This window comes from Sabethes cyaneus, chromosome 2 (assembly GCF_943734655.1).
Source record: "Sabethes cyaneus chromosome 2, idSabCyanKW18_F2, whole genome shotgun sequence".
In the NCBI taxonomy this organism is placed as follows: Eukaryota; Metazoa; Arthropoda; class Insecta; order Diptera; family Culicidae; genus Sabethes; species Sabethes cyaneus.
Genome location: NC_071354.1, coordinates 234,310,108 through 234,335,495, shown reverse-complemented (window position 1 = coordinate 234,335,495; position 25,388 = coordinate 234,310,108). Strand labels below are relative to the sequence as shown.

The following is a 25,388-nucleotide window of genomic DNA, read 5'->3' as shown; positions in this document are numbered from 1 at the left end:
CCCGCTTGGATGCGCCGCTGGATCTCCTTACTAGTGTTGTTGTCCGCGGTCACCAGCGATCCCAAATACACGAACTCCTCTACCACTTCTAGTTCGTCGCCGTCAACGGTTACCACCCGTGGGAAGCGCGCATTTATTTCCTTTGTGCCTCTTCCTTTCATGTATTTGGTCTTCGACGCATTTATGTTATCTGCCATAGCGTGTCTCGATCGACTGTATCGTATGCTGCTTTGAAATTAATAAAGATGTGATACGTGGGCACGTTGTACTCCCGACATTTCTGCAAGATCTGTCGGATAGTAAAAATTTGGTCCGTAGTTGCGCGAGCCCAATCAGGCGAAACCTTGTGCTATCGGTGACAGCCGGCGTAACAGGATCTGGGAGAGTACCTTGTAGGCGGCGTTTACCAGCGTAATACCACGATAGTTGCAGCAGTCTAGCCGATCGCCCTTTTTGTAGATGGGACAAACCACTCCTTCCATCCATTCCTCCGGTAGCTAATAACCCAGTGTTAAGCCTTTGCTAGCGTTTTTCCGCCATGTTTATAAAGCTCTGCCGGTAGACGGTCCTTCCCAGCGGCTTTATTGGTCTTCAGCAGCCTGATTTCTCGTTTGACTTCTTGGAGATCAGGTTAATTTCCGTTCCGCCTCCTTCTGCGACTTCGCCATCGAAGAACTGCTTCCACCTGTCGACCACCTCGCGCTCGTTTGTAATTAGATTCCCTCCCTCGTCCCTACACCGCTTTGGGTGCAGATTTGATTAAGAAATTCGCTGTAATAGTAAGCGTCTTGGCCCGTGGAAATAAAGTTGATGTTGCCAGCTTTAGAATTTATTGCTATGATATACGGTTGGTATTATATGCCACAATCGGTTCATATAATTTTAATTTACGGTGCAGAAATAATAGATGCAGCAGTTCTACCAGTCGGTCGTCTTTCGGAAGAACCGCAAGAGTGCCGTAACGAATCCATAAAACGTTTTAGAGAAAAACGTGCACGCAAATGTTCAAGGTATGTTAACAGTAATGAATCATGATTGTAGGTAATTATTTAAGTAATCTGATTTCTGAACAGAATATCGACAAACGAAGATGTTTTCAGAAGTTTGTTAATGACGTCGGAACCATTGATTTTAACTTTAAGAAGACCAACAGTGAAAAAATATCGAACGAAAATAATTCTGCAACAGATAGCGAAACAGACGTGGACTAGGTTTTGTGAAATTATTATGAACATATACGAATAATAAAACCCTGATAACTTACTAAAACCAGCATATATGTATGTAATTCATTATTGAAATAACCAAAATGCCCGACCAGACCCGGCCGAGATTTTTGGCACACTTATACTATATTCTATGGCGGTTCAAGGGATACTAACTTTAGCTGCCAGTAAGTGCCTATTTAGGGAAAAATTAATAGTACAAACGGTAGAATTTATGCTTCAAATCAATTTTTAAAGCAAATAAAGCAACTTATTATATTTACACCTTCTATAAAGTTACGTATTTTGATAGTATCCAAAGTTTGTAGAACTTGTCGAACCTGTAAGATGAGACTTTGTGTACAAAAAGGTAATAAAACGGCTTTTAAGGGGGTCACGACAGAAAGTCAATTATATCTCGCAAACCATATGATGCAGATACTTAGTATCTTCGACAAAGTTTAATTAAATTCAAAGTTTTACAACTTTGCGGAACACATGACCATGCTATCTAGTTCCTATAAAAAATTATTTTTTTCAAATTTGTTATCCCCTTAATATCTAATTATACAAAAATATCATTAGAAGCAGAATACTTTTTTATGAAACTTCTCCCAAGACGCCTAAGCTCGAAAACGTCAGGAAAAGCGAGAAAAGACTTTTGACCGCGTTTTTCCAGAATGGTCCAACTGTGCGACGACGAGTGGATAAATATCGGTAGTTTTGCTTTTTGAATTAAATCTTATTCGCCCAATTGCATCGTTAACATTTCCGAACTGTTTGAAAATTACATAGCAATTAGTTTTTTTACCTTACCTTCGTCTCAACGTTATTTAAATTCTTTCTCCTATTGCCCATACACTTACTGTCTTTTTTAGGGTGTACCCTAGAATGTCCCAAAATAGCACTATGTCAGGAATCTCGAGGGCTCACCCGTCAAATGATAGCTTAGGGTGTTACAACAAAACTTTTATATGGCGTCAACATTGGTTGTCGCGATTTAGGGATCGCACATTTGAGTTTGGACAGACGGACGGATGCGATGGGCAGGGCATGTTGCAAGAATGCCGGACAACTACCCTGCAAAGATGGTGTTCGCCTCAAATCCGGTAGGAACCAAACGACCGGGAGCGTAGCGAGCAAGATGGTTAGACCGGGTGGAGCGAGATCTGGCGGAGAGTACTCGGTGTCCGAGGAATTGGAGAGCGGTAGCCCTCAACCGAGTTACATGGAGAAATTTTGTTTCAACAGGCTTTGTCTTAGGACGGCAAGCCGCCTAAGTAAGTAAGTACATTTGAGTTTTATGAAAAAAATTTAGGAGTAAGTTCAAAAAAATATTTTTTTTAATGTTAAAGTAAGTGAAACAAGGTTTCACAATCATTGAAATCTGATACATTCATAAATTATCGAGTCGAGAAGAATAAACCATACAGCAAATTTTATTGATGAAAATATACATCCTTTGATTTCGTACTTAACCCCTGCAATTCTTAGTGAATAATATTGAATTTTACACTACTGTGTAATTACTAAATATCTCTACAGGCTTAAACGGGTAGACTCTTCACCTGCTTCTGCACATTTTGCACTACAAAAGGCCGAAAGACGAATGGCATGTTCGTCCGGGAATAATCACGGCCTTCAATCTGCTCAAATGTTGGATATATGCTGTCCTTACGCGCTGCCGCTCATTCGGACTCAATTAAAGACTAATCCTTACTAGTCATTCAACCTAGGAAAATGCATGCACCTAAACAGAAGTGGTTTCAATGCTGTATATTTTCTGCTCTGTCTGTTGATTCCCCGATAGGTGTGTTTTATTTTATAGCTAATAAGGTTAAGAACGACATCAGATGCTGTCCAGAGCAGTTGATGACTGTAATTTCTTTTCCAATTAATTCCAATTACTCAGGAGTTAATCACCTGGATGGAGCGAATGCAATTGAATGAAATTGATTCACCGCGACGAAAACTCATTAAATGATAATAATTTAATTTTTTTCTACTGGAAGTAACAGACACTGACATTATTCTCATTATTAATATTATCACTTAAAGTTAATTATTACTCGCACTTCGCAGAAAAAGTCTCACAAACAATCCTCAACCGGTGCAAATGCATCGTGAACGACTCTAGAACCGTCACCTTGCTTATCGGAAGCTCGCTCTCTTATGCGCTCTCGACCGCGAAATCTCTCGGCAAATATACGATTATAGTTATACGCATTCGACTCGCCGACTGCTCAACCACACATTCGCACCTGCTGACTGTTGGCGAATGCATTCCAAGCCTCGCAGCCTCACCTGCCGATGCGCTCCATCATCCAAGAGCCCAACCGAAGCCGAACTGCGAAGGCTGCCTGCGCAGTCGCACCAGCCAGCCGAGTCGATCGGCTACTCAGTTGCCTTCGAACCGCGGCACAAGCGCGATGCGCGGCTTAAGCACATAACTAAGTGAGTGGAATTCGCGGGCGCTGGCGTGTGTGTTTTGATTAGTATTTATTTATTGATTTTTTTGATCGCTATTAGCACCGGTGACACCCGCACCACATGTGCAGTTGACTCACCGGTAAAGGTGTGGTTGGTTTTTGGGTTTCTTATCATTCATCATAGTTTAAGCAACTGCGGCGACCGTGAGGTTTGGTATGAGAATGCGTGATCCAAGTGTGACAGATATGACTCACGATGGATCGTGTGTAAGATGAGTAGGAGTGTGGATTTTAAGTGGTTGATTTAAGCAAAATAGTAGTGAGTGAAATCCGCGAAAATGAACTTCAGTTAAGTGTGTAATAAGATATTTGCTTAAGATCGCCGCTTCAACACCGGGCTTACGCGGAAGTTTTTCGCTATAATTGCACACCTACTCGTGAAGAGCAGAAGAGGATCCATCTTGCAGCGCAACATTTGATATCATTGCTTCAATTTCTTCGTTTGCCTAGGTACCATCGGAAGCAAATTATAGGCGTTCTTGAAAGAGGTACAAAGAAGATAGGACTACATACAGAGCGAAGTGCTAGTGATTGAGAGGAATGGGTCGGCCCATTGGCCGTGGCCAGCCAGGCTCTAGCTTCGTGTTCCGTGGTGTGTAGGTTGAGCATAATTTCTGCTCAGCATAGGGTTTCCTACGTCGTCGTCGAGATAATAATGAAGCGCACTGCAGGCAAGACTGCTGAGCGCAAGAAATTGTTACTTTAATTAGTGTTCATCAGTCGCAACATCAGCGGAATTGTGCGGCGAACATAGAGATTCTTGGTGTTAATCCAATCAAGAACAGAAAGGCGGAATTCTTTACAACAAAGTGACGCAGCGGCACATCTTGGTGGGAACGTGGCCGTGGGTGGAAACGTGCTTGCGACGCGAGGGAAGTTCGTCCTCCCGCTTTTCCATAAAAGGTAGGTAGTTTTTATGCTATCTTTTCTGCTCGCCTCGTGGAATGCACCCCGAGCTGCACGGCAAAGTGTGTGTGCACTGCATTTCAAGCAGGTTATTTGAATTCCGTTCACTTTGCTACATTGTGTTTTCTCTGCCTGGGATTTGCGGTGGAACCAACTATGACTATGAGGTGCAGTAATGGGGAACACCTTGTTACAGCAGGTTACTAAACACTGAATAGATTTGCTCGGTTATTTTTATGAAGTGCCAAAGCTACGGCGGCACGTTCCGATGGTGCTGTCAAGCTTCGACAATGCAAATAAACTATCCTATTATTAAATTTTGCTTCTTTACGTAAGAGATCGGATTTCGAAACCAAAATAATAACAAGCCACTGTTCCCTAAATCGATTGCTCAATGTGTAGTTGAATCGGAATCGGCTGCATATTTACTCCCAAGTGGCTAGGTTGGTTCGTCGGTTCAATTTTGCACTTTCTTTCGAAAATTAGCGTACACTTGCCTGTAATTGGTCCATTAACTCGTCAATCTTCATCGCGAGAAAACCCAACACAACACAACACAACAGCGCGCGATAAAATCAACTGTCTAAACTTGTTTACCTACAGCAGACTCTCAAATCTGCAGCAACCAGCCGTGCTGTGCCGTGAAATTCGGCTCCGGGATTCAAACGGGACCGTTGCTTGCTGGTTTGCTTGCTTGCCTGTCCGCCGGAGAACTACACGTGAGATAATTGGTGCCACTTCGCGTCAACAAGCGCTTTGGAACAGCGGGGATTGCCTAGGAAAAACCTCTTCCGCAGAAGAACGAAGCCACTATCGATCGGATGCTGGGTTGTAGCCGCTGAAACATCGTAATTGGGCACTTGAAACATGAAACGACTGTATCGAACAATTTCCTCCTCCAATTTGGAGCGCTGTTGTTTGGGGAAAGAGAGAAATACGGGAGTGGTGGAAGGGGAGAGGCGGGAGGCAGACAGCATCGAACACAGGTCGAAGCCTCGGCATAAAGAATAATTTGTGAAATGGGTCAACGGACGGCTGACTGGCTGGCTGGCTGGCTGGCTGGCTGCACGAGCGATGGCTGATTGCTATGGCTTTTGATTCAAGTTTTCGTTTCAACTGCGGATGATTTTGATCTCTTTCACGTGCAAACAAACGGGTTATACACAGATGTCTCGCCCGCGATGCTCGATTGTGGGCTGCTGGTCTGCTGGGGGGAACCTTTAAAAGTCCTGAGTCATGGCTTGCAAAGTAACGATTGCCACCGCGCGCCGTCACCGTCACCAACAACAGCAGTCTCCTTCCCGGCAGAGTGAATTGGCGACGAACCGGCGACATATGTTTCGGGTCTTTTTTTCGGGGCCACATGTTGGCGAAAATCAATTCGGTCGTCTGGTAGTGCATTAAGGTGGAATGGGATTTTGTGACGTTTCATCGAGTGCGTGTGCACTGATCCCAAAGTATTAGCAGTACTCCTCATTGGTTGTGATTTTTTCTACTACTACTAGTCTGTCAAATTTTACTAGTAGTGACTTAGGAAACTTATGAAACTTTATCTTTATGCAATTGGCTTTATTATTAGTTTTCTATATCAAGCTTAAATTTATTCAAATATCTTCTTACAGCTCACAAGTTCCTATTGACTATTCTATTGACTTCTCACGTATTACTTCTCAATACTGTCTTCTCACTTCTCACTGCTAGCTTTTCTCTACTCAATGCTCACTTCTTACTACTCATTTCTCTTTTCACGTTACGCACTTCTCGCCGCTCGTCATTCACTTCTCACTACTCACTTAGAACTTCTGTGAGTAGTGAGTGTTGACTAATCACTCCCCTTTTCTCAATTTTCACCAGTCACTGCTCTTTTCTCACTATTTAGCTTTAATTCTTCAGTCTACACTTCTTATAGATGTGCCAGGGCGATGACTGCCTACGAACTGACAGTCTACGAATATTTCCGATGACGCGACCATCCTACCCCAGCAACACACTTTTGGCACTTTTAGCTGAAGAAACTTATTTACGACTGAAATTGATTCTAAATCAGTTGCCACAACTGCTTTATAACAACTGTGCTAGTAGGGTACTAACTCTAGTAGCACCGCTTAGCCTTGATTGACTTCAATTAAGACGAAAACAGTTCATTTATTCATATAGAATACTTAAATAGTATAAATATTTGGACTTTGGATTCAGAAAGTAGCTTTGCCAATTCCAGTAAACTGATTATTAATTCAATTGGTTTTCCGTTTTAAGACTTAACCTGATGTGCAAAATTGCTCCAATTAACTCGGTTGCGGACTGCCGCTTCCCAATTCTCGGGGCACCGTGTACTCGTTACCAGACTTGTTATAAACACTGCTTGGAGCAATACGATTCCTACCGACTCATGCATGCGCTGCCACCGGGTGCTTTTGATAGCGGGTGCTCACGGGCGGGAGTACGAGCCGTCGTGAGTAATCGGTATCAGCAGATCGGGCTGCAACTCGTTGCGGTGCATGAAGAATTAAGAGCGGGAGTTTTAAAGGGATACTTAAGCCGGTGTGTTCGTTAGAATGAGCACGCGTGTGTGAAAAAATTAGACCATACGAGTGTGGGCTTCGCAACACTGGTACTATCTCGCTACCTGAGTAAGGAAGAACCCGAACGCGGTGCTTTGGTCTTCAGCTCGGCACCGATGAGCACGGTGCCAACGAAACCTTGCATAATTTCGTTCTTCTTTGTTTTCTATCTAATAAATTCATATTTTGTGTGCGTGACTGAGCTGTTAGAAAACTCTAACTCGGTACTCAGAGTTCATACTCTATGTCGGTATGGCACACTATGGTCCAGAAAGTGATTTTAGACGGACAAAAATGATTGCGCCTAAACGGGATATTCTAGCTCAATGAAGTCTTCGGCAACTTTTTGAATGAAAACATGATGCATCTTTTGAAAGGGTCGTCCAATGTTCAGATGATACCGTAACAACAATTCAAGTAATATTTTTCTAAATAAGTCTGTTTTCCATTTTTTAGTTTCAAAACATTAAAGATAGATTAATTTCACATAACTTTTCTAAGCATTTCAAATTTCTAACTCTGACGTATTTTCAGCAGTGGACCTTTGTTTATGGACGACCCGTAAAATCATATTTCCTCTTATAACTCATTTATCTCAACAGATAGCTCAATATGATGTTCCACAAAAATTGGTATACGTAAGAGAAGAATATTTTTGCAGAAGACTATTTTGCTTTATCTTTATGAGTTAATACGATATACCCGATTTTAGATTAAAAACAAGCCAATTTTACTGAAGCATAAGTCGGAAACTTGCAAACGAATCTTGATAAAACTTTGGCGATTCAATATACACATTAGCGAAAGCTGTTAGCGAAAAATATTCATGAAGTTCATTTGATACGTTTAGTATCAATACCTACATTGAGAGAAAAACTATGATATATAATAATTAAGAAATCTAAATGCTATTTGCGCTGTCGGAGGCAAAGGATACCAGCCATATACATATAGATTGTTCTGTGTATTTCCGAAACTGTACATATTGAACCTTCTAAAGAGGCAACGATAGATAATGACTATTTTTCAAGAAAGTACACTCGAAAGAAGGTCAAGATTTGATGTTCATGCAAAAGTAATAATCTGGACTAGCAACAGGTTAGACATATTACAAAATCTTTATTTTGCTTTTCATATCCAATCCTTGTTTTTTTCCAAATATTACAAAACTCAGTGAGTAGTTATCATTGAATATTTTTGAGGTCGAACATTTTATTCTAAATGGCCTATGTTTTCAAAAGTAAAAATTGACAAAATTCGTGCAATTATTTTCGTCACAATTTTCCTGAATTTTTAATTTTGAAACATAAGAACTCTTGAACGCATAGTCAGAATGTTGTAATGCTGATGCCAAAATGCCAATCTATTCTCAGCACAGATATTATGTTATCCAATTAGAATAAATTTCATAGATGGCTCTAAGACTCTCAAAGCAAAAACTATCTACAGAAGTCCACCTGTTGAAGGGTTGGTTATATGTTTGCTAATAATTATTAGCATCACGTGCATTCGCTCAAAGAAATCAACGTAGTGTCTAGAAATATTTGATAAATGTTGAAATTGACTGAAGTTTTTTGAGCGTTTCAGTGGGATACGGAGATTGAAAATAAAGAAAAAAAATCCGATTTATTTCTATTGTTAATTTTATAGTTTTAAATGGATTTAAAAATCACAATTGAATTCTTTTGAATTTCAATGTTAAATTTCCCGACAAGTATAACAATTAGTGGAATTTCCTTCGTAAGTAGTTCGATTACGCGCAAATCATAAGTTTTCCGCAGCCCTGCTTCATCTTCCTCGTTTTTCACATCGCAGTTTTATTTTCAGTCTATAAAATATTTTCAAAAACATCTTCATATTGCGAATATACGCATATAACAGTAAAAGTCCGTGTTAGTATCTAAAGGGATCGTAAGAATCGTTTAATTCAAGGTTATTATTAAACATTCTTTTAGCTTTTTCGCTTAAAAACAAGATTGCGAATGTAACTCTTTGAATGCATTCACTATTTTAGTATCAGCCATGGTCATTGCCAGTATATTTGTTGCGTATAGTATTCCGTGGTCGCATACTTGATTACTTGAATGAGAATCTATGAAGAAAACGATAATTTTAGCTATAGTAAATCATAAAATTCAAAGAATTTTATCTTTTTTTAAAAAAATAACACCTTCACCATTTTTTGCTAAAAACTTTATGCATATATGTATATTAAATTGCCAAAGTTTCATCAAGATTCGTTTGCAACTTTTCGAGTTATGCTTTAGTGAAATTGGCCTGTTTTTAACCTGAAATCGGCTATAACTTATTAACTCATAAAGATAAGGCAACATAGTGTTCTACAAAAATATTCCTCTCTTATGTATAAGTTTTGTGGAACATCATATTGAGCTACCTGTTGAGATAAATGAGTTAGAAGAGGAAATATGATTTTACGGGTCATCAATAAACAAACGTCCACTGCTGAAAATACGATAGAGTTAGAAATTTGGAATGTTTAGAAAAGTTATGTGAAATTAATCTATCTAAGAAATGGAAAACAAACTAATATAAAAAATTATTACTTGAATTGTTGTTTCGGTATCATCTGAACATTGGACAATCCAATCAAAAAATGCATCATGTTTTCATTCAAAAAGTTGCTGAACACTTCATTGAGCTAGAATATTCCGTTTAGGTGCAATCAGTTTTGTCCGTCTATAATCGCTTTCTGGACCATCGTGCAGTGCCGTAAATTTGGTGATCGGTACAATAAGGTAACAACTTACATTAATATTTTTTAAAATGGTAGTTCTACAATTGAAGAAGGGACGGTAGGAGAAAGGAATGTATTTTTTTTGGAAAATGGAGGGGAAAGAGTGAAAAGGGTGCAAAGGTAAGAGGCGGTAATAGGTAGCTAGTTTTTGGCACGCTGGTTTTTTTCTTTTTCATCTCCCATGTTTCGTCTTTTTCTCTTCCGTATTACCTTTTCTCTAGTTTTTCTTTTTTGTCCCATTTTTCTCCTATTATATCGTATTTGAGCTCTTTTTACAGTTTTCATCGTTTCCTCTGTTTTTTTTCCTTTTGGGTTTTCTAGTTAGGCCATTACAAATATTTCATAAAGTTTTTGTCCTTCCGGTGTTCGGCCACTGAGGGGAGGGGCGAAAAAAAAACAAAGTGAATTTTTTAATCGAGCAAAACAAACATGGGTTTTAAGCATTTTTATTTAAAGTTTAAACGTAAAATCTATTCTTGCTTATAATATATACGTTATTATTTTCTATGCAAAAATCAACAACAAAAACAAAAACGAAGGAAAATTATTTTGTACGATTTTCGGAAATTCCATTGTTCGAATTTCCATTTCTGTTTCGTGCTAGAAGCGTTAACTCAACTCGTACACTCATTTTTCGAGTTTTTCAGACTGTAGAGCCCACAGAGAATTGATTTTATGAAAAGGAATTAGACTCATATCCTACAAATTATTTTTTTGCCCCCCGATTTTTCAAGCCAATATCCAAGGGAGGGCTGACAAAAACTTTAAAAATGATTTGCAATGACCTCATTTGATCTTGTTTTGTTTTCTCTCTTTTCATCTCTCGTTTTTCTTTTTTCTTCCCGCTGTTTGTTCTATCTCTGGTTTCTGTTCTTTTCCAGTCCCATTTTCGGTCCCTTTACTGAGTCCTTTGTTCCGCTTTGCTTCTTTTTTCTTCTGTTTTTCTCGTCTTCAGGCTGGTTTTTTCTTGTCTTGCTTCGTTTTCGACCTTTATCCTATTTGTGTTCCGGTTTTTGTGTTTTTTTATTTCTTTTTTATCCCGTTTTTTTTGTTTCGTCTGCTCCGTTCTTCCCTTTATTGTAATTTGCTTTTTCTCGTTTTCTGTCACGTTGATGTTTTTTTATCGTTTTATCACTTTTATCTTCCGTTTTCAGTTTTTTACCTCCAGTCTGTCCGTCCCGGTTTTCGTTTTTACATTTCCCATTTCCGTATTTGTGCCTCTTCTTTTCTGCCTTTTCTAGCTTATTTTTCTCCTTCTTTGTCCCGTTACTTCATTGTCTTTATGGTTTTTCCTTCTTTTTTCTTATTTATCTTCTTTTCTCTTCCGTTCTTCATCTTTTGCTGTCATTTCACTTCCTTTTGTTTTATTTTATCTGCTGTCTCTCTCCCATTTTCTTAATTTTCTTTTGTTTTTCTCTTTTTAAAATCCATTTTTTCTCCCATTCTCTAACATTTTTTTGTACTAGTACTCGCAGCTCGAAGAAATGATAGGAAAATTTGAGCATCAGCTCCAGCAACTACCTTGAGCATGTCGGTGCTTTTTAATATCCTAGTTTTGGAGTTATTGACCAAAAGGGCATTTCTTAAGTTATGACCATCAGCAGTTAAATTTTGATTGAACAGCCCTTTCATCACGCTTTATTTATTAGCGATTAAATGGAATTCCTAAGCACAGAATTATGAAATTATTATTATGAAATCTAATTTTTCGCACAAAGCTCAGAAAAAGTGATCGCATAATGATGCAGTTTGATCATAAAAAGGCGATGATTTCAATGCAAGCATGTGAAATCATAACCATAATAATGCATCGTTTAAAACCACTTCCTTCCATTCACACGAAATTATTGCAAGTTGCCACTGTGCCATCGCTATTATGCTTGGCCTTAAATGATTGTGTGCTACATATAGCCTTGCAGTGTGCAATCCATGTCATGTATCATCAGCTCACTGGTAAAATGGCCATGTAAACGAAGTTGCCGTTTTTTGCGTTCTTGCCGTTAAAACTGCAATTCGTCACATACGCTATTATATCGCCACTGTTTACGGGCCCTTATCGGGATCGGTATCGAAAACAACACCCGCAGGCGAGCCGCTATCGCAGCGGTAAAATCTACCACGCAATTCCGAAAATCCATTGCGTAAGCGCCCCATTAAAAAGGTTCGTTAAATTTTCCCTTCCGGAACAATGTGCCGCGCCGCGCAAGGTCAGACTTCAACACCCACTCGCTACACGCATGGCACTATCTTTCTCATACTTTAATGACATTTCCCCGTCCCCCCTCTCCGTGTTGGTCCTGTTCGGATCCACAGCAAATCGTTGTTCACCTGAGTGATTTCTCGTGTGCTGCTTCGAAAAGGAAGACGGGCTTCATCTTTCAAAGCGAACTGTCTCGTCATCCTTGAATATTACTCCATTCACCCACGCATCCAATATCTCGGATTGAGCGCTTCCCCGGGTCCGGGTGCCATCGGCAAAGTAAATTTGAAACGACATCGAGCATAGTTTCGACTTTCACATCGAATCAGAGAAACGCAACATTCCCTCGGAAAAGGTAAATGAACATTTTCCAGAATTTCTCCCCCGTTCAGCAGCATTCTAGTAAACCCACAATCACGATGCCGAAACCGGACCGGTCGTATATAAACTTACATCTTTCTGGGGCTATAAAGCATAATCACAGTCACCTGTCGTCCATTCCGCTGCTGCTTCTGCTGTTGCCCCACCCAAAATAAATACCCCGCTAATCGCACATCGCACCGGTTTGGGTTGTAAATTTGTTTGATTAGGGCCTCCGTTCGAAATGACGGAGTACTTTCGTCAATAAAACCGTGTAGCCTCAATCATAAAACGGTTATTTGATTTATCGCTACTGATTACGGTCTTTTGTAGTCGCTCGATGGCCCACCGATGCGATGAGAGAGAGAGGTCCTTGCGCCCAGCCAGAGCGTGTGACAAACCATGCGGGCAGCACAGACAGCAGCAACCCAACAACAGACAACAGACGAACAGCAGAGATAACTGCTGATAATATCAGCAATCAATGATCGGAAATTCTGTGCGTCGGCGGTGTGGTGTTTCGATTTTCATGCCCTATTAATGCGACGCGTTCGGCGGTCAGTCACGAAAAACGCAGACCCTTTCGGGTCGGTTAGGTTGGTTGGTTGGTGGGTGGGCGGGTGTTGTTCAGTGCTGTGTCACCCTGCCTTGATTGGTGGGTTGTGCTGTGATGTCGTTGGTTGGGTGTGTATGTAAGAGTAGTTGATATTAACAATGCTTCAATATTGAAGGCCAATATTGGAATAATATTTCGTGACAGACCAAACAGCTCTTATCACAGCCGAGAGGAATATCCGATTAGCAAACAAAATGCAAAGGCTGATTCAAACTCTTCACTATTGAGTTTGGATTAAAATACTCGCAACACGTTATTTGATGCTCTCTTATTTTACCATAAAAATAAAAAAATAAAGAGTTCAGAATATTGACTTTGCCAATGGCGTAATCCACGAACTAAACTCAGTCATGGCACATTTTGGCCAAATCGCTCAAGCAGCCAATGTACAAACCTCAGGCGTGGAAGTAAAATCGGTTGTAGGCAGTTGAGCTGCCGAATTAAGCAACCATTCAACATTTACAGCAACCTCACTTGCTGTGTACTTGATTCATACGATTGGAATCGACTGGTAAAGGTTGTGGTTAGCAAATTGCCACAAAAATTGATGACTGTAGCATTCCAAATCGGTAAACCAATTATGCTTTAACTGCTACTAAATAACTAACGTAACTAATTACGTGAAAAAGGAAAAATTTCGAATCGATTTCAGTTGGCGTCAGTAAATGGGCATTCAAAAAGCTATTGCTTTTTTTTGCTTTCATCATTTTATATTCAAAATTTATTACTGAAAGCTTAATGTACGTACGTACGTACGTAGGTACGTCGTTTGCTTCGTGAAGGGTTCAACTACTTAGGAAGCTGATTTCGTTTCGACCAATCGAAATCCACTTAATAAGCGTGTGATGGAAATCTTAACGAAACGAATCGTCCAAAGTTACTTTACTGAACGACGATGAAAGTTGAACGACAAACTGTTTCCATTCGAGCAGACAGTCCGACGGATGGTGGACCTCCCGGTGAGAAAAATTAGGTAGCTTTATGGATAGTGTAAATTGATAGTATCGATTTCGGTATTCCATCACCTTGTGGATCATTTTTTCTTTCATATAGGGGCATATACATCCAATATGCTTGCATTTTTAATTAACACGTAATATTGGGAAGTGATTTTAGATTGATTATTCTGCTAACAAACACAACACTTCATTCAGCAGTATTTATTTGACACTTCTATGCAAAATGTAATCCACGACTGCTGGCTGATCTGATAATAAACGTATTTTACTCCTAGTTGTTGCGGACAGTGAAACATTCCAGTTAGACTTTTTACTTATGATAGAAGTTTTCTGTGTGATTAACCATTAAAATCATTACGGAAAAAATAGATCATATTTACATGAGCACTCAAAACAATGCACACATGAACATTTAACTTACCAACTGCAATTACAAGAGAGTGTTACGAAAAGGCAAATCATAAAAAGATTGGATATTAACTCCCAACTAGGTCGCTTAGGCGTCTAACAAAAAGAAGACGTCGTGCAAATACGAAAGGTCTAATTATGAATAGGAGATTAATGGATAATTTATATATTCTATATTTTTCAAAATGGACTCGAGTGAAAAACTCTTGTTCTGTCGATTAAGACCTTTAGCGGGGTTCTACGTGGTGTGTACCAAGTTGATTTTCGTGAGGGTCGCCCCACGAGAGATCATAAGTTTACCCTGCGTCAGTTATTAGATAAGTTTCGAGCGTATAACTTGCAGACTCATCATCTGTTCGTGATATTTAAGACGACGTACGATTCAGTCAAATGAAATGAGCTGTGAAAGATAATGCTAGAATATGGTTTTCCGACGAACCTGGTTGGACTTATGCGTGTGACGTCGAATGGGTCAAAATCGTGTGTCTGAAAAGCGTATTTGTGACGTTGGGTGGGCTGAAGCAAGTCGTATACCTTGGTATGTTCGTGACATGTGACAACGTCAACGATGTACACGCCTTCTACGGCTTACGTAGCCAGCTGATTTTCTGTAGTTTGAAAATTCGCACACAACTGGATCTCTATAGAACACTAATCTTTCGGTGGTCCTTTACAGACATGAACCATGGACGCTTGCGTGCTTTAGCTACTGGCAGCTTGCTTTAGCTGATTGACGAGTGCTTGTGGTTTTGAGCTTAAAATTCTGCAATCTATACTTGTCGGCAAGCACATGACCTACGAGCTAATACACAAATATACCGATTCTAGCTGTAACCCCCGCGCGCCGCCTCGCGTCTAATTGAGAGCAAATTGGAGGTACGCTATGTCCCGCTAACGCTATGTAACTCTATGAAGTGCAACTACGTTACCTATGCTCGTCTTTAGAGATGGTCGGGTCTCGGGTTTTCAGACCCAAAACCCGAAAAAACCCCGAACCCGTCGGGTTTGGGTAGGGTTCGGGCTTGACACTTTTACCAGGTGTCGGGTTCGGGTCGCGTTCGGGCTTGGCCGAAAAAAAACATTCGGGTTCGGGTCGGGTTCGGGTTTAGCGAAAAAAATAAGTCCGGGTTTCGGGTTTGGGTAATGAGAGACCGAACCATCTCCACATTCAGTTCTTATAAAAGCATTGGCGGAACTAGAGCCCCCCTTAGGAGAGATTTAGCCCCTCCTAGAAAAATTGACTTGGTCGACCAATAAAACGTTAAAAAAAATTCCGGGGCTATAGCCCTTCCCCTAGAAATGAGCGCTAGTTCCGCCAATGTGTAAAAGTATTATTTTAACATAATGAAATAAGCAGTACTTTAATGATATTTAGTATGACTCAGATATCAGCTACACTGGACTGATTGCTTTTTATACGGTTTAGTGTTTTCAGATTTAGATCGAGTTTAGACCAAAAGTTATATATTCCAGAATTCGTTAGTTGGATCATGTCATAACTGCGCCCAAAGTAGTGATTGGGTGGACTGATAGAAGACTAGATTTGTCTGCTATCATAAATTATTGGTTTCTATTCTGATTTCCAAAAAGTTTCGTGCCTCGGAATAGTTGTAAGTTTAGCTGTCTTTAACACTAAACATACCGTGCGTGAAGGGGTCATTTGATCCATTGCTTTTTTGGTTCATTTTCACGGCGTTATAACACAATTCTGTTTAGCTACTTTTATTAGAAAATATATTTAAAACATAATGCAAAGTTTGGTCCTCTACTATTTCTTTTTTTTATCGAGAAAAATATTAACGCTAATCTATTGATAATCGCGGGATTTCCGGTCTTTTCGCGAAAAATATTCGTAGAGTGAAATCGGTATGTTTAGTGTTAAATTCAATCCCTTTTATGTTTGCTACCTTTAAGCTAAGATGCTAGTGCTTTAGACAAAGAACTAGCTTTCGGATATTAGATACCGGTATAACATAATGAAACAAGATCCAAGCATTTCAAAATAATTTTTCATGTAAATTTTTCTTTTCGCTTTTTACAGGTTTCATAGAAAACTTAAGAGATATTCCCGCGAAAAGTAAAAGAAACTATTCTAGTGTATACTTTAATTTTTTTGAATTTTCAATTCAGTACCAAAAGAAATAGAAGGGTAAAAATAAACCTAAAATTTCAAATGAATTTTAGAGCTCGAACGTTATAGAGAATACGACAAGAAAACTGCCGAGATTTAAATCGAGGTGTGAGTTTTATGAAAATTAATATAAAATTCAAGTTCAGGGCGGGATCAAATTTAACATAATATAAAAATTCGGGTTCGGATTGGGTTTTGGTTTGGCCGAAAAAAAAATTCGGGTTCGGGTCGGGTTCGGGCTTAACGAAAAAAATAAATCCGGGTTCGGGTCGGGCTCGGGTTTGACAGAAAAGAAAAATTCGGGTTCGGGTCGGGTCCGGGTTTGACAGCAAAAAAAAATTCGGGCCCGGGTCGGGTTCGGGGTTGGAAAATATGAAACCCGACCATCTCTACTCGTCTTGAATGTAATCTGGCATAATTGGTTTGAGTCTTTGCTTAATGTGGGCGATTACTACCACGAAAATACATATCGCGCCCCTCGTTTTGGCGACAGACATACGCCTCTTATATTTATGATGAAAGTGAAGATGTGTACAATGCGGCAGTCTGCGGTGGACTGAGCGAAAAAGTGGTCAAAACCATTTTCAGCAGAGAACCAGCAAGAGGCCGTAGATTTTGCGGCAGACCCCGCACCCGATGGATCTGCGCTTTCGAGGACGATGTACGTTTATCTTGTGTTACTACATTTGAAAGCCCTGTTGCTTCATGGCAAATTTATGAAATATCACATGATATAGATCTCAAGGTTTGCTCCAAACTCAACTTTTCTTGAAACTGTTAGGCCCCTTGGCGAACGAGGGGTGCACTATTTCGAGGTATCAAAAGTTTTCTTCTTATTTTTTAACCACTTTCAACCAATTAAGCGCAAAAGTTCGAATATTTGAAAACCTCGTATTAGTAGTGACCCGTTTCAGCGTGAATTACTCATAGAAAAGCCTCTTATTCTTGTATAGAGTAAGGAGGGGTAAAAGTGCGATGAGGGTAAAAGTGCGATTCCATAATTTATCTGTGCAGATTCCGAGTAAATTGACTACAGTGGCATGGATGGAATGACTACTTTGACAGCATGAATGTATCGTAGACATTTGTTGTTTACGAAGCATTGTTGCTGAGTTATGGGTAAATGTTATTTTACAACGGTTTTGATGTAATATTTCGTTGTATCAGCAGGAGGATATTATTTGTTGAAAAATTGTAGCAGCGTTTTACATCACTCAGATATTTCTCTTGAAATTGCAGTGAGAAGAATTTACAAAATATGTTTCGTTTTTCCGTAATTTGATCAAAACCCGTCAAGTACCTAGCGGAGCAAAAATGCGATTAACGGACGAGGCATAAGTGCGATTCATGGATCGAGAATCTGACTCGTTTTACTGACGGGACGACGACGACACTATGCGGGCCATTGCGACCTATAAGTTACTGCGCGTGACGTTGTTCGTCTGTCAGCGGGTTAACCGAGATTCTCAACGCGGGTGTTAGTGTTGCTTCATATGACCCTCCCTTACCCCATCATCTTCCACTCTTTCCCCTTTACGCCTGGTATCAATCTGTTAGATTATACCTACTCTTTGTTTCATTACTTTCTTCTACCGTTCCCTCCGTAATTTGTAAAATCTTCTCTCTTAATTATTTACAGTTTAGGTACTATATTACAGTCACACTTTACGTCCATTCATGTTACGATATTTCGTTTTACGTCACCTTTTTTACGTCCAAAATTTGAATTAATGTCCTCTCGTTTTACGTCCAAAATTTGAATTAACATCCTCTCGTTTTATGTTCAAAATTTGAATTACGGTCCTCTTCTTTTTCGTCCAAATTGGAATTGACGTCCTCTCGTTTTACGTCCGAAATCTGAATTAACTTCCTCTCGTTTTACGTCTAAAATTTGAATTAAGGTCGTCGTCAAAAATTATTGGATAGTTTTAGAAAATTCGAAATAACGTCTTTTCTTTTTACGTCTAAAATTTGAATTAACGTTCTCCCGTTTTACGTCCTAAATGTGAATTAACGTCCTCTTTTTCACGACTGATTTTTTACATCCCCCAATAGTGGACGTAAAACGAAATTTGAGTGTACTAGAAATGGAACATCGGCCAAAAACTGTGTGCTCTACAGATGCTGGCCGAAGAAAAACAGCGTCTATTCGCTGGTGAAACAAAAAAACATTTGGTATAGTTTCGATCTGATGTTTGCTGCAGTACGCCAGCGGAAAATAGGAAAAGTGCAAATTAAGAATTTCCTTACGAAAACACATCGCAGGTTGAAGATGTTACGGTTTTGTTAGTTACTGCTGTGCTAATTTCATGGATTCAAACTTCGCACTTTTGCCCCGTTGATGGGGCAAAAGTGCGACTTAGCACTTGATCAGAAACATAGGGAATTTATATTGCATAACACTATTGCTCTAGATGATTTATAGTTTAATGTGAAGATATTGAGTAATTGCATCAATATAAAATATATTTTATTGCTATGCTTCTTTATATCTCGTTAAAATTGATGACAACTCCAAACATCGCACTTATGCCCCGCCTTACTCTATATATAGAAGAATTGCATTCACTAGCTATCTTCTATTCATAATTTACACTGCTTCAAATGTGCGAGACAGAAGCGCCAGGAACGCTGCTAGAATATTGAGTAAAAAGCCATACTAAATTAATTCTATTGCCGACATGTTGGATTGTTGGCAGTACTTGAAAAACACCAAAACATAAACCATCTGACACCATTTTTGTCTGCCGTTGAAATACAGTAATCCACCGAATAGGCCCTTGGGTGGTACTGTTTGTTCATCGCAATTGCTCAAATTTTTTCAGATATATTTAGCTGATTTTTGTAGGCGATAAGCCTTTGATAAGCCCCAACAATAAGTCAAGAATCAGCTTTATTATGAATTGCGCAACTAAGAAATTACGGTGGGCGCACGCGCAGTACCACCGAATGAGTAATTCGGGGGATTGCTATATAATCGTTATGGTTTGTACCTTAAGAGCGCGTTCAGCCTGTTGGAACTTCAAACCACACGGACACCACAAAAGTGTAGTGGGCCCAAACAAAATAGCCATAGCAACCTTATAATTTCTTGCAACTGTAACTCAAATTTACAAGGGTTTTATTAAAACCAAAATGCACTCAGACATTCAGTAAATGTTATCCAACTAATCGGTATGAAAATCTTGTCTCGAATAAACATAATTTCAACGTAATTCATTAATATTGTCTAGGCTACCGCTTAATATGCCAATAATACCCACATGTACCCTAGTTAATACTGTTCGGATACCCCGTATAGAGTTTGTGAAAAAATTGATACTTTATTTCTGATCTTAAAGTGTCAGAACCACACGGTAAGCTAGTAACCTGACCAATTGACAACCAAACTATCAGCTAGATTTATTTTGGGGGGGAACGAACTGTCTGAGGCGAAGAACGATTAATTGAGTGAACTGAAAAATTTCGATATAGATCAAAAGTATATCGGGTTGTGAAATGCCAGGTGGGGTTCGCACCGACGATGTTTCGATTGGTACTCGACTGTTTCTTTAACTAAACTAGCGACAGATGTTCTACATCTAGTGCTACTATTGTAGCACTACTATTTGCTGTATGTAATGACACTGCCGGTGCTAGTTTTAATACTACTTCTAGTGCAACTTTTAGTGGTACTACCAGTGCTAGTTTAGTGCTACTAATTGTGCTATTTCTGGTGCTTCACATAGCGTTACTTGTATCTCTACTTTTAGTACTACTTCTATTGCCACTGCTAGTATTGCTTATACTGCTACCTTCGGGGGTTACATCTGGTGCTACTCCTAGTGCTACTTTTAGCTACTTATAGCACTGCTATTAGAACTACTTCTAGTGTTATGTTTGCTAGCACTTCTATTATTATTTTCGAAGGTACCTCTTTGTAGTGAATGTCAGTGACGTGATAGAATGTAATGTATGAATTATAAAACGTTTTATTTTAGACGTTATGTATGGCAACCATGAAAAGAATTCTTTGACGTCTGTGCAACATATCCAGTAAGATCGAACATTAAGAGGTCGAAGTAAGAGATCATTCTGTATGCGACTCTCGAGAAGAACAGACGTGTGGTTCTACATCTGGATACGACACTCTCGAGCTATTTGTAACAGCTTTTAATGCTGTTTCTAGTGCCACTGCTAATGCTACTTCCAATACCCCTTCGATTGCTACTTTCGGTTTGGTACGTTTAGTTGCACTGCTAGTCGACTATTGGTGATAGTTTTAGTATCATTTCCAGTGATGCATATGGTGTTACTTCTAGTACTACTGCAAGTTGTGCTTCTGATGCTAATTTAAGCACTATTTCTATTGCTTCTTTCAGTGCCACCTATTCTACTACTTCCAGTTGCGCTTGTAGTACTGCTTGTAATGCTACTTTAGTGCTACTTTACAGTACCTCTTTTAGTGCTGCTTTTGGTGCTAGTTTTAGCACCTCCTAGTTCTACTTCCAATGGTGTTTCTGGTACTACTTCTGGTGCTACTCCTATAGATTGCTAAAAATTTCGAAACAATGTTCAAAAATAGTAACACAAACATTGATTAACTGACTCAATCCCCCGCTCAACGAACGCCCATTACTTGTTCGAGTGAACAAGGAATCACGGTGCATTGGGTGCAAGTAGCTTTCCCACAGGAATCGACTGGACCCTTGTACTTGCTTATCGAAACCCCCTCGGTAAGCACACGCTATGTTCGCAACGATGAAGCATGCAATTTGCGCATTGCACCTCTTATCGTTTTACCCTATACCCTTGCAAAGAGGGAAAAGGTCAATTGCCACTACTCTGGATTCGTGGGGGCGTTTACCCTACTACCACCCCCACCACCACTAGTGGATTGCACTGCAATGGCACTACTGAAAGCTAGTTGGGAGGACGAAAAAAAGCTCCAGCAAACACGATTAGCACGGATTTCAACCAATCCATCTACTGCAAACCTCAGAGCAGAACGTGTAAACAAGAACGATTGTTCTAGAGTGATCCGGTCATGGTGTAATGTAGAGCAACTGGCCTGCAGGCTACCAAAACTTAAACGGATCAGCAAAAAAGTTGAAATTTTCAATCACAGTAAAATGTGAAAAGTGTCCAAATGTGTATAATTTTTCTAATTAAATGTTGTGACGATCAGAGTTTTGGCGAAAGTACACAACAAAAAGTATTTTGTCAGGTTCAAAAAACCATCGTCATTTCGATTGATTTTCCCCAAAAAAAAAATCTGGATAAAAAAGTTTCGTTAATTTGAAAAATAATTTGCATGTCCGTGAAGAGATTAGTTAATTTCCGAATACACGGAACCAGCCGTGCAGCTCCCGTGCAGCTCGGTGCTCGAAACCACCCGAGAGTGGTTCGCTCGAAAATTGTACCTCTACGTACGTAGATTAAGTACCTCCATAACGAAGCCCCTCACGTTTCACGTGTAAACATTGAGTTGTTCGGTGTTATATATATTTTTTCCTGTTTTGTTCTGAAGTGCTTCCCGTGTTGCATGACGGTGAAAACTTTTTTTTTGTGTGGTGCTTTCTACTTCGACGTTTTTATTTTTTTTCCGAAAGTCCGACCGTATTACTTTCCCAAGCGGACACAAGCCCATTCACACGACCAACTTTTCGTGCAGTAATCGTTTAGTGGCCAGCCCGTCGTGGTCTAGGATAGCTCGGATAATGTTCACACACACACACAAAGAAGTATAACTTTTCCGGAAGTAAACCAAACCAATCTCAGTGTACGTAACGTACCCAGACGCCCTCTGTTGTCCTACAGATTCCGCTACGGAATGAATGAATAAAAATAGAATGATAAAATTGAGCTTCCACTTTTATAAGCATCATCAGTGTACGCGATATCACATATGGATGAGAGTGGAAAACAAAAGAGAAAAAGAACGGCCCAAAACATATAAGCCGTCATTCATATTCATGCAACCGAAATGGTGGAAATAACAGTCAACCGCACCAGTCAGTGGCAGTGGTGCACTTTCCATTTACGTGGTCTTACACTGATGCAGATGCGCAGAGGTTAACATGTCGATTTTCCCTTTCATTAGAAGGTCTCTGTTCCGAAAAAAATGAACCGGGTCGCGTCCCCGGCGGGTTGTGTTCTGAATAAATATTGAATAAGCTTTTCTGTTTCTGAATGACTAAAGTTTATCTGGCACACAGGAATATACCATTTGAAATTCCAATATTGGACAACATAGTCAAAGGAAGTTTCAAATTAATTTTAAGTTAAATACAATCGTGAATGCAATTGGTAATCAATTAATACGTAATTTACAAACGAACGTCAAAAGACAATCAAATTCATTCACCAATCACGCTAATTGGTTAGTTAGTTGATCAGCACTCCATCAATAGTAACAACTTTCTTAGATGTTAAAAACGATGTAAAATTTTGAAATGATGCAGTCAATTAGTAACAGATAGTTGAATAATAATTTGTATAACGACAAAATCAAATGAGAAAAAAATAAAGTTTACAAGGAAGTACAATCAATTGGATTTTACAAGCACATTAAAGTGAAAGCAATAAAAAGTGATTGATACCCATCATCGGTGTAATATAAGCCTTCATCAAAGTTTTATGGTTTCGATAAAACTCTAACTGCTAGTACTTTCCCAATTATGCCCCTATGTTTCCGAAGAGAAATGGCGTGGATTGGAATTCTCAGTCTATTAGCGCCATCCTGTTTCTCAATGTTTAAAAAATACGTTTCTCAAATTTGATTACCGCATCAATGCAATTACTTTGGCCACAATTTGCACAGCACACTCAGTGCATTTTACTATTGCTATAAAACTGTAAAATAATTGACAAGCAGTAATCAAAAGTTTTCTTCTGTCGATCTGCAGACTGGCTTCCGAATGGCACCGAATCCATTTTAATAACCGATCAATTTCCTCTCTAAATAATCATTGTACCGATCCTGACGCGATTTGGCATTCTGAAACCCGTGGTACCAACACTCTCTTATAGCCTCAAAGAGAGAAAAAAGAACCTATTTAGAAGATGTAAAAAGATGTAGGGTAAGGAACGAGTTAAGCAGTGTCACCTATTTTAATCAGTTGAACATAAATGAGCCGAAAATGTACTTTTTTATTCATATTTTCAAAATCTTTTGATAGGATCATCTTCACAAATCACTTAACCGTACATTTGATTCACACAAACACAATTTATTGGCTTTCCGACAAGAAATATGATGAATTAAAAATTGTTGTCCAAAAACGTACATTTTTCAGCTGCTGAAGGTAATCGCCACCTCGCTACTAACGAATCCATCACATTTTTCAGCACTGATTACAACCACTCTAAAAGCCAAGCACTCAATTGTCACATACCATATTATTCACTCTCTTTTTTTCTATTATCTAAGGCTTTGTCACTAGCCAAAAGTTTTATTATTTTCTAACAAAACTGAACACAAATTCTGAATTGACGGAACCTGTTCATCAGTAGCAGCTGCTGCAGCACAACTGATGAACTATCGTGTTGCCAAGACATTGGTTCGGTTCTGGAAATAAGAATTTTAAGTTTGAAATTAACTGAAACCTCCTATGGTGAAAACGTGGTTCAATACTTTCAAGAGAAATGTATGTTCATAATTAATTTTTCACAAAAGACAGCTTTTTCAATAATTTTCGAAGATTTTCTCAGTGATTTAATAAAGCAACGATGTGTTTTAATGTTATTTGCTTTGACAACACTGTTCTGAGTCGGATCGTTTGTACTGCTATATGTTTACCTCTTTTGTTCTCCCACCATCCTTATGAACAGCGAGTGAGACGTCAAACTCGCAGTTTCCCATAAGAACACCAGAGAATAAAAGAGACGACGAATACCGTTTGCCGAACGGTGCGGTGAGTGTATGCCCCGATAAACAATTTAGACAGATGGCATTTTACGCATCTATGCCAATACGCTATGCCGATTACGCATCAGATGCCGATTAGTAGGTCGCGGATAGGAACGCGAACTTACTGAATAGGGGGAAAAGTTCGAGGGATTTTTTAAAGGGACGTAAAAAAATTCAGATTTCAGGATTGCTTAAAAAAGCACCTTGCGGGTGAAAATGGGTTCGGTGTGTTCAAAATTAGTTCCGCCGCTCCAACTTTTAAAGCGAAAAATCAAAAGTTTAGCTCAACAATAGTGTCTTCCAATGGTAACAGCTTGAAGAACTAAAGATAGCAAGAAGATTGGTATGCTGATATCCCCCACTTAGTCAACCCATCGCTTGTAATAAGGTAAAACAATCAGTGACCCGCACACATTTTCACATTTTTCAAGTATATTTTTTCGATCCTTCCACTTGTCAAAGCAGTCGCGAAAGTCAACATTATATGCACACCGAAATAGGACTTTCCACCCGAATAGTTTATTCAGAACGATAATATTGGTTAAAGTGTTCACTTGAACTGATAGGAAAAACTTTGCATTGCAATCGCGAATTCACGGCAGTCATTTGTTGATACGTAACCAGGGAAACGAGCATGGATCTGTGCCAACCTAAATAATTAGCCATAACATGGACTAGATATCATTGCTATTAGATAACTATTTTCACCGCAGTCTGATCTTTTGTCGTAAAAGATTTGTCATAGCGAGTTCCACAGCGAAACGTATATGCGATTCTATGCTTCATAATTGGTTGTAAAAAAACGAAACCTCGCTTTCGGAAGGTATGTGCCAATCTGTACACAAAGGGACGGTAGTTGATCGTAAAAGTTCTGTAATCAGTTGAAACTGATTAAAACCTTGTCATT

General features: G+C 39.3%; 1 protein-coding gene across 7 annotated transcripts in view; it reads left to right on the top strand.

The window, feature by feature from the left end:
* The first annotated feature begins 3,637 nt into the window (after positions 1-3,637).
* The window catches only part of LOC128738452 (uncharacterized), a 223,529-nt gene continuing 201,778 nt past the window's right edge, over positions 3,638-25,388 (top strand). For 2 of the 7 annotated variants that reach the window (XM_053833585.1, XM_053833592.1), the window contains exon 1: positions 3,707-4,597. The gene's annotated coding sequence lies outside the window, so the exon portion shown is untranslated. Of the gene's footprint in view, positions 4,598-25,388 lie in introns of all 7 variants that reach the window. The other 5 variants (XM_053833589.1, XM_053833591.1, XM_053833590.1 and 2 more) reach the window with 5 other exon arrangements.